This window comes from Dermochelys coriacea, chromosome 13 (genome assembly GCF_009764565.3).
Source record: "Dermochelys coriacea isolate rDerCor1 chromosome 13, rDerCor1.pri.v4, whole genome shotgun sequence".
Lineage (NCBI taxonomy): Eukaryota > Metazoa > Chordata > Testudines > Dermochelyidae > Dermochelys > Dermochelys coriacea.
In genome coordinates, this window is record NC_050080.1 from 35,189,097 (window position 1) to 35,199,842 (window position 10,746).

Genomic DNA, 10,746 nt, shown 5'->3' on the forward strand with positions numbered 1-10,746 from the left:
CAGTTCTGCAGAAAAGGACCTAGGGGTTATAGTGGACGAGAAGCTGGATATGAGTCAACAGTGTGCCCTTGTTGCCAAGAAGGCCAATGGCATTTTGGGCTGTATAAGTAGGGGCATTGCCAGCAGATCGAGGAACGTGATCGTTCCCCTCTATTCGACATTGGTGAGGCCTCATCTGGAGTACTGTGTCCAGTTTTGGGCCCCCCACTACAAGAAGGATGTGAAAAAATTGGAAAACATCCAGCGGAGAGCAACAAAAATGATTAGGGGACTAGAACACATGACTTATGAGGAGAGGCTGAGGGACCTGGGATTGTTTAGTCTGCGGAAGAGAAGAATGAGGGGGATTTGATAGCTGCTTTCAACTACCTGAAAGGGGTTCCAGAGAGGATGGATCTAGACTGTTCTCAGTGGTAGCAGATGACAGAAGAAGGACTAATGGTCTCAATTTGCAGTGGGGGAGGTTTAGGGTTGGATATTAGGAAAAACTTTTTCACTAGGAGGGTGGTGAAACACTGGAATGCGTTACCTAGGGAGGTGGTGGAATCTCCTTCCTTCGAAGTTTTTAAGGTCAGGCTTGACAAAGCCCTGGCTGAGATGATTTAGTTGGGGATTGGTCCTGCTTTGAGCAGGGGGTTGGACTAGATGACCTCCTGAGGTCCCTTCCAACCCTGATATTCTATGATTCTATGATTCTACGAGAAGTGAGATTTTCAAATCCCTTTGAAAATCACAACCTGTAAATGGGAGGAGGAAGAAAAGTGCTTGTGAGCTGATGTTTTCAGGTAAGGAGGGAAGATGGATGCTTCAGGCACCAGGGCGCAGGAGAGGGGCCGCTGGTCATGACACGAAAAGGTTGTTGTTGGGGACGGGAGGGGTGGGGAATAGAGGGGTGAGGGAATGAGTGGCTGAATGCAGTGGGGTGCAGGGCGGAGAAAAAAGAGGTATGTTCTCAGCTGCCTGTGGGTCAGGATTGCATTAGCAGGAGCGTTGCCAGAAGATCGAGAGAAGTGATTATTCTCCTCTATTCGGCACTGGTGAGGCCACACCTGGAGTATTGCATTCAGTTTTGGGCCCCACATTACCGAAAGGATGTGGACAAATTGGAGAGAGTCCAGCGGAAGGCAATGAAAATGATTAGGGGGCTGATGCACGTGACTTATGAGGAGAGGCTGAGGGAACTGGGCTTATTTAGTCTGCAGAAGAGAAGAGTGAGGGGGGATTTCATAGCAGTCTTCAACTACCTGAGGCGGGGCTCCAAAGAAGATAGAGCTCGGCTATTCTCAGTGGTGGCAGATGCCAGAACAAGGAGTAATGGTCTCAAGTTGCGGGGGGAGGCCTAGGTTGGATATTAGGAAAACTACTTCACTAGGAGGGTGGTGAAGCACTGGAACGGGTTAGTTAGGGCGGTGGTGGAATCTCCATCCTTACAGTTTTTTAAGGCCCTGCTTGATAAAGCCCTGGCTGGGATGATTTAGTTGGGGTTGGTCCTGCTTTGAGCAGGGGGTTGGACTCGACCTCCTGAGGTCTCTTTCAACCCTAATCTTCTATGATTTTATGTTCTCGGGAATGACGGGGAAGAAGAGCGGGCCAGCTCGGAACTTGATTTTGGGGGGATAGTCACACTCAAGACTCCCCAATGCTAGCTGGAGAATCGGGGATCAGCGCTCCAGGAAAGCAAGCCAAGGTACTTAGAGCATCCCAGCCATCAGGAGTCAAGCTGGCAAATGTTCCCAATAAGATAAAGCATTGTTCCCATGGTACAGGGGGATATGGGCAGCATGGGCTATGGCTTAACCTTCGTTCCCCCCTCACTTGGGACCCCCCTTCTCCCAGTCCCCTCAGGATCCCTGTTCCCAGGGACTGTCCTCCCCCTCATCCCATCAGGATCCCCCTTCCCTGGGACTCCCCTTCCCCCCTCCCCTGAGAATCCCCCATTCCCAGGGGCCCCACTTACCCCAATCCCCTCAGGATCCCCTCTGCCCTGGAACCCCCTTCTCTCCCCAGTCCCCTCAGGATGACTGACAGAAATATAGCCAGTTGCTCATAACCAGATGAACTGAAGCAAAGCAGCACAGGGCAGGACGGAGACATACATACCCCTCCTCTTGGGAAGCAATTAATCTGGTGGCGTGTGCACCGTACACGGCAAATGTGCTGCACACACATTCATGTAGGAGGGCTTGTATTTATATCCACTAGCTGGAGGGAATGGCACACAGCCGTTACTTGTTGCATGCCTTTTCTGGCTCTGATTTGGTAACCACATTCCATACCAGTCTGGACGTGACAGCACTCCCTGCCTGTACCAGGACACAACCCCAGTGTATCTTGTCTTTGTTCCCTCCCGCCTTGTGAAATAGCTCAATGTGAGAGAACTGCATGATGGGGGAAAGCAGACCAAAACAATGAGGTTAGCACAGCATTAAGGTTCCTTGGTGCTTTGTCGTCCTCTTGCAGAACATTTCGCTGGGCTAAATGCAGTCTCCTGAAAAGCAGGCAATGAAAAGTTAAGATGCCAGCACAACCTTAACTCTGTCCTCTTCTGGCAATACCTAATACACCCCATTAATGTTTATTCTGCCAACCTGGTTCACCTCCATGTACAAACCCATTCACCCACAGGATTCCTGTTAAGGCTAGTAAAGGACAAAGCGGCATTAGCAGCATCATATTCCACTCAGTGCGGGCAGTATCCTTTTTAACAAAAGCCCCATAGCCCGCCACTCCCACAGCTTGCGGCTATGCAATTCTCCATTGGGGTTCTCCCATCACTGAAGTTAATCCACCTCCCCAAAGGGCACAGCTAGGGTAACGGAAGAATTCAGAATTCTCCCTGTTCCATCTGGGGATTTCGATTTGTGTGCAAATGCAAAGTCTTTGAGATTGCAATTCCATGGCATGGACAACTGGAGTTAGACCAGTCCAACGAGGCAAACGAGGCCACTGCCTCATGCCCGTCGGGTTAACAAACAGAGCCAACCAGCGGCGAGGGTAACTTATAATGGAGGGGCAGTACCGCGTTGTTTCTAGTCACAACATCTATGTACTTGGGAGCCGCACATGTGACGTCGCGTCATTGTTCAACTGCCTGGGGACACAACGGGTAATAACCCCAGTCCCAATCTTTGACAATGACTCTACAATAGACAGGAAACCAGATCCCCAGGAGAGGCTAGGAGAGTCTGTCCCAATCTTAGCATACATATCAGCCCCTTAACGAGGCCCCGCTGACAGGGTGGGGCAAAGGGGCAACTGCCCAGGGGCCCAGGCAATTTAAAAGGGCATGGGGGACCCCGGCTCAGGTCGGTGCGGAAGGAGCCAGGAATGGGCCGGGGGGGGGGCGGAAACGGGACATGACTGGCAGGAAGAAAGGAAGCAGGAAAAACAATGAACAGAGACCCGGGGGTGCAGCTCTGGAGCCTCCAGGGGGAGCTGGGAGCCCAGACTCAGCAGCTGCTCCTTCCCCAGCTGGGCCTGCACCAGGGACAGACTTTCATTGAAAGTCTTTGTGTGCCCAGCCCAGGGGGACTTTCTCCAGCTGGACCCAGCCCGGGCTCTGCCGCCCTGGCCTGGAGCTGTAGGCACCAGGTGTCCCCCAGCTGAGATCATGGCCCTATTCTGCTAGGCATTTTACATACATGTAGTAAGAGAGGGTCCCAGCCGAGAAGAGATTACAATCTCCATAAACCAGCATGAACCTGCGATGAACAGGACTCTATCCCGGGACGAGGGCTGGAGAACTGAGATCAGGGTGGGAGGAGCAGCTCTAAACGATACCATTAAGAACAAACTTTGCCCTTCTCAGTCCCTGACGTTTTAGGCTCCCAAACCCGCTGCAATGTTCAAGGCAACGCTTTCAGAAATGGACTCTGGGTTTGGGGGCCGAGCTCGGAATTTGATTTTCTGGGGATAGTCTCACTCACGACTCCTGACGCTAGCTGGAGAATGGGGGGATCGGCGCGCTGGGAAAGCAAACCGAGGTTGCTTCGAGCACCCCAACAATCAGGGCCAGGTTGGCAAATGTTCCCAACAAGACAAAGGAGCATTGTTCCCATAATACAGGGGGATATGGGCAGCGTGGGCTATGGCTTAACCTTCGTTCCCCCCTCACTTGGGACCCTCCTTCCCCATTCCCTCAGGATCCCCCTTCCTGGGGACTGCCCTTCCCCCCAATCCCCTCAGGATCCCTCTTCCAGGGGACCCCCCTTCTGCTAATTCCCACACCATCCCCCTTCTCGGGGGCCACCCTTCCCCTAATCCCCTCAGGATCCCACTTCCAGAGGACCCCTTCCCCCAATCCCTTCAGCATCCCCCTTCCCAGGGACCTCCCCTTTCCCCAATCCTTCAGGATCCCCCCTTCTTGGCGACCACCCTTCCCCCTTCCCTCAGGATCCCAAGTAGCCTTGAACAAGGGATGGGGGACCCCGGTGGGATTCACGAGCTCTAGATTGTCGTCCTGGCTCAACCACTGACCTCTTGTAGGCGGCTTCAGTTTTGTTTGCCTCAGTTTCCCCCCCTGTAAAACAACACCCACCTTCTTTGTACAAACCTTTGGAACCTATGGGAGAGAAAAGCCTTGTCTGAACTCCTCTTTGGTGCATTTCCTACCATTCCTCTCTACCAGCTAAACTGCTGAACAATCCTGCCTGGATTATACCAATGCCCTTCTCCCATGCTCTCTCACTCACCCTAGTCTTGGTGCCTCTGTTTCCCGGAGAATCAATCTAGCTGTCTGCAGAGCTGGCCTCCCCCTGGCTGAATGGAAGTCAACAGAAGAGGGAACTGGTGACAGAGAAATATCTGACGTTAAGTATTTCATAATCCAGGCTCAAAAGAAGCGGCAACGTCCCATCGAAAGGGGAAGCTTTGCCCTGACTAACGGCAGGGTGGTTGGGACATACTCTGCTCGCACTTATCGCAATGACCTGCCCCTCGCTGTGCACTGGGGTCCTCATCCCAGTGCCCTCCGGGGTGCTGTGCGGGGGGGGGGGCGGCCAGTGACTAGCACTGGGTGGCGTCCCGGTGCCGGGTCAGGATGTCACATCCGCATGGCACCACGGGAGGCAGATTTCCTCAATTCTGGGATGCAACCTGGGCAGCAGAATGAACCCACATTACCAGGGGAGAGTTAATGAGCAAGAGTGGCTGGGTGCTTGGTAGAAAAATGCACAAACAGCAGCACAGAACAGGGCACAGCACCCCTTTCTGAGTCACCCATCCCACTCTCTGCCCCCCAGCACCATGCTGGGGCATTTGGGTTAGCTTTGATTCCAAGGGTGGCATGTTCCCTACTGCATCCCCTCTCACCCTCTGCCAAAGCACACCCTTTGGGTTACTGATCCAAATTTGGGGTTATTTGACCCAGGGGTTCCTGAAATACAGGCTGCCCGGAAATAAATACCAGCTTTTCTCATCGTTGATATATTTTTGCAACATATTCTTTTTTGCTCAGACCTGGGGGATTGAACCACAGCTCTGGTGCTAGCATGGTGGTCTTGCTCGTTTGTGGAATACCCCTGGGAGTGTACTGCACCCCCTGCAGGTCTTGTACTCCTGTCCAAGGGCCTATCCAGTGTCTTTTGTAGAGCCCCGTAAGCCGCCCGGCACCCTGTACTGGCCCCCAAAACAGGCAGTGCTCCTGGTACTTGGGTTCTCTACAGTCAGAAGAGTCTTTTGCTGAGATCTCCTGGAATCGCAAGAGCAGCTGCTTGAACTCTTCCCTTTGCCGATCGTTTCCCAGGGTGTCTGCTCGCTGAACTGTGTGACAATGTGGTAATATTCTGTAATATGTTTATGAGGCCTGGCTGTGCCTCAGTTTCCCCTATGTGCTGTGTGGTTGCACCATGAGTGGAAGGGAACTGCTGGCTCTCTGGGCAGGCTGAGACACATAAGTGTGGGTGTCCCCTAGCCATCTGGCCCTTAGTCTCCATCTCAGTGGAGCATCTGAGAAGACAACACCTAGGAGATTGACACCTAGCACCCAAGGACCGCGAGGGGCATGGACTGCCCCACCTCTCTGCAGGGAAGCTGAACAACCCCCCAGCAGGAGAAGAAAGGGCCGGGAGGTGTGAGGTGGGGGATGAGAGCTGGGGCCTGGGAGGAGTCGGGGATCTCACCTGGAGTCTGACCAAAGAGGTCAGGCAGAGCTTGAACCAAGGGGTTCCCTTCAGCTTGGCAGGGCTCTGGACTACCCAGCATGGTCTACACTTCACCTTCATCTCTCTGTGCTACCCTAAGGACATCCTAGGCTGTCTCCAGGTGACTCATGAACCCGACCGTTCTGACAGCGCCGTGTGAGCGTCACTGCCAATGCTGGGCTAGGCGCATTCATCCCGGCAGCTGGCCAAGTCTCCGTCGGGGCTGTCTCTGACGGACTTGCTGGGCAGAGCTCATGGGCTGCAGCAGGGGGGCTTCAGGCCCAGGGGTCCAGTCTAAGGAGATGGTGAAGCCACGCGGATTACCCTGGAGGAAGAGCGAGACCCTGCGGCGGCCCTCAAATACGCAGAGTTACTGGCCCAGCCACGAATGTGAAAGAAAAACCAGCTCTGTGTGCTTTTTGGGGGTTATTAAAAATCAGTAACAAGGAAGCCTTTAAAAGCAATTAAACTTCTCACTAAGGCTGGCTCCTTTTCAACTCTATGAAACTAACCCAATATTAGAACATACATTGCTCAAATCAGGTAAACAACTGGGGCTGAGCCAGTCAACGAACCAACGAACGGATGATCCTGTTATATCAAATCATCAATTGAACAAGTCATGAAGGGGCAGATTTTTAAAGGAATTTTATTGCCTAGTGAGATTTTAAAATGCACCCATTGAAATCAATGGGAATGAGGCATCCACATGCTTTTGAAAATCCTACTACAAGCATAAATACCTTTAAAAATCTGGCTCTTAATGGACAGAGCGAGTGATCGAGCCATGAGGTTTGTGCAGGTCATGGTTACTTCTTAGAGTTATTCACCCAGGAAATGTAAGGAGGCCTCGTTTTGCTCCGAGCCCTTTGAAGTTACCGTACAATTGGGATCTGTCCACAAAGCAATCGGGATGCAGCGTGTGGAGACACTAGCTTTGAACGAGCCTGCTCGCTGAAGATAGCAGTGTAGCAAGGGGGCCATGGGCAGCCCCCTGGCTCAATCCCAGCTGGGACCCTGAAGACACACGCAGGGGGATAAGCACTCTGGCCATGGCTACACTGATCTTTGCAGGGACCCAGCTCAGCCACAGCTCTACACGTGCTGCCCCAACTGCAGGGCAGACGTCCCCTTGTACATCTGGCTCCCTGCCCGGACTAATGCCCCTACTTTGGATACAACAGCCGTGAGCAGCAATAAGTCCCCCATTTCCAGAGGAGAGCGGGTTCCCCCAGCAGGTGAGGATGCTCTGGTGCTCTGATGTGCATTAAGAAAGGGCATGCAGGGAGCGGCACGAGGCACACAGGACTGAGAGCAGGGGAAGGAGCTGAGAACAGGCGTCATTGGTGCATGGAACAGGCTCTGCAGCACTACCACTGGGGGTGGGGAATGGGAACAACCGCTGAGCAGAATGGAGCCATTCACACGTCTCAGAGCTATTGCTCCAGGCCGGATTATCGACATGGGGCGTCCACTCTGTGCTGCCCATTATACAGTAGAGCCGCCCCTTCTCCACCCCCACCCTCTGCTACCCCAGTGCCCATTATACAGTAGAGCCGCCCCTTCTCCACCCCCACCCTCTGCTGCCCCAGTGCCCATTATACAGTAGAGCTGCCCCTTCCCCACCCCCACCCTCTGCTGCCCCAGTGCCCATTAACAGTAGAGCCGCCCCTTCCCCACCCCTGCCCTCTGCTGCCCCAGTGCCCATTATACAGCATAGCCGCCCCTTGCCCACCCCTCACCCTCTGCTGCCCCAGTGCCCATTATACAGTAGAGCCGCCCCTTCCCCACCCCTGCCCTCTGCTGCCCTCCGCACCGTCCGGCCCTCTGCTGGTGAGTCCCCAGGCAAGGACCCCTGTACTCCTCTGCTGACAACACCTATACAACACCGTGCTGGAACAAGGGGTTCCGGGTCCCTGGCGGTGCACATGCGCCTCTGTCCTTTGATCGTGCACATGGCGAGGGACCTGAGGAGAGCCAAGACGGGCAAGGCCCTCCATATTTTCTCCATCACCAAGCTCTGCCCCACTCCTCAAACTGAGCTCCAGATCTCCTTATACCACAAACACCGCTCTGCCAAGCTGCTCCGTCTTATCTCCTCACCGTTCAGCTACACCCAACCCAGGGACTGCAGCTGCCATGTACACGGCTAATTCCCTGTGGTGCTTGCCGATTCCAGGGGGCAGTGGTAAAGTTGTGTGGGTGACCCCCCTCCCTGGTCCAACAAGGACATCCATCCTCAGCTTTCCAGCTCCTCAGCTGTCACCTCCCTTGGGCGGAGACCCGCATCTCTCTCCCTCCTTTGCTGGCTCTATCCCCAGCAAAGTCAGCCGGCTTCACTGTGCTCCTCATAGAGGGTGAAGTGTGTAATTACTACAGTCAAACTACCGCTCCCTTCTTTCTAAGAAGCACCTTTATCCTTAAGGTCAAAGCATTCCAGAGAAAACAGATCGGAAACCCAAAACCTGCCCCACCAGCAGGTAGGCAGCAGCAGGTCCTGAGTAGCTGCACCCACCCGATGCTGTTAGGATGACTGGATGTCCAGATATTATTGATGCCATCCCGCTATTAGGGACTGTGTCTTATATATGCCATTATACCCCTGCCAGGAAAACAGATGTCCCGATTTTGCACACTTGCTATCTGGGCCCCCTAAACATTACGTACACACCCTTTTCCCCTGCTGAAAAATAGGAACCGCAACCCTGAGTTCGGGGGGCAGGAATCAGCCAAGAAACAGGAACAGGAAGGTAAGATGTGCACCAGTTCACCTCTCGCTCCGACCACGATGTGGGCCGGGGAACAATCTTTGGATTCCCTCCCGGGGGGTTTCTGTGCTCACCGCTTTTGCTGACAACCAGCACACGTGAGCTGCTGAGTGTCCCTCCTTTGTCCAGGTGAATCTGGGAAGTGCCTGTGAGGCTGTGATCAGCCAGACCTTGCGTAGCCGGAGCAGGTGCATTTGCTTCCATCGCCTGAAACCAGAGCGACGTCTGCACCACCAGGAAAAAGTGCTTCACTTATCGCTTTTATCGTAGAGCATTGGTGGGAGCCCTTTGCCACTCCTAGTGCTTCTCAAGGTTTGCAAGCTCACCCCAGAGTGAGGCACTGCACAGACCCTGGCCAGAAGAGGGCCTATCCTTGTGCTGGGTGTTGCTATGATGACCAGATGGCAAGTGTGGAAAATCAGTATGTGTGTGGAGGGGTACTAAGTACCTATATAAGTCAAAGCTGTGAATAGTGGGACGGTCCCAATAATATCTGGGACCCTAGGTGCTGAGTGAGTTTAGGTGCCGATAGGGTTTGGAGGCAGCTGAGTGGGGTTTTGTGCCTGTTTTTGGGGCCTGATTTTGGATTTAGGCACCTGACTACCATGATGTACCTAAGTCCCTTTGTGACTCTAGCCCCAGGAGTCCAGCCTAACCAGGGGCTGTTTTCTGGGGCCTTTAAGGTTTGGATATAAGCCAAGGTGAGGACCTTCTGACCTGTTCATCATTACGCCACTCCTGAAGCTGAATTACAGGGGGACATGTTGGTTTGTTGGAACGTGTTGGTCCTTCCTTGCCCCGGGCTGTGAAAGCGACCCTATTACTTCCCCAGTCGGCAGAGATTAAAGCGTGTCACACTTGGAGCACCATGCCCGGCCACAAGGGGGTGCACAGAGATGGCTCACACCTTGACAGAGCCCCACTGCTTCTAGTGCCGTCACAGGCCCTCCTGGTGGCTTATGTTGTCCCATTAAATGTTCCTGTCAATTAGTATTGCCCAGGGCATGAATCATGCTTTGGGATCTTTTGATGTCAAAAGACCCAGAGAAACGGGAGGAAGTTGTGAATTAAAAGAATAACATTTTCACTCTCACAATGTTTTTTGCCTTAATTTCCTTGGTTTTCTAAGTTTATTTTATTCCTTGGCCTCCATGGTGAATCCTGCCACTTGCAAAGCTGCTGAAGGAATTTGAAGGCTCAATGAGAAGTTTACAAATTTACCGGGATTTGAAAATCACAACCTGTAAATGGGAGGAGAAGAAAAGTGCTTGTGAGCTGACGTTTCCAGGTAAGGAGGGAAGACGGATGCTTCAGGCAAATGGGCGCAGGAGAGGGGTCGTGGCCAGGCCACAAACAGGTTGTTGTTGGGGAGGCAGGAGAGGGTGGGGATTAGAGGGGGAGGGAATGTGTGGCTGAGTACAGTGGGGTGCAGAGCAGAGAAAAAAAGGGGTCTGTCTGCAGGTGCCTGTGGGTCAGGATTGCATTAGTAGCAGCGTTGCCAGCAGATTGAGGGAAGTGATTATTCCCCACTATTTGGTGCTGGTGAGGCCACACCTGGAGTATTGCGTCCAGTTTTGGGCCCCCCACTACAGAAAGGATGTGGACAAATTGGAGAGAGTCCAGCGGAAGGCAACGAAAATGATTAGGGGGCTGATGCACGTGGCTTATGAGGAGAGGCTGAGGGAACTGGGCTTATTTAGTCTGCAGAAGAGAAGAGTGAGGGGGGATTTCATAGCAGTCTTCAACTACCTGAGGCGGGGCTCCAAAGAAGATGGAGCTCGGCTGCTCTCAGAGGTGGCGGATGCCAGAACAAGGAGTAATGGTCTCAAATTGCAGTG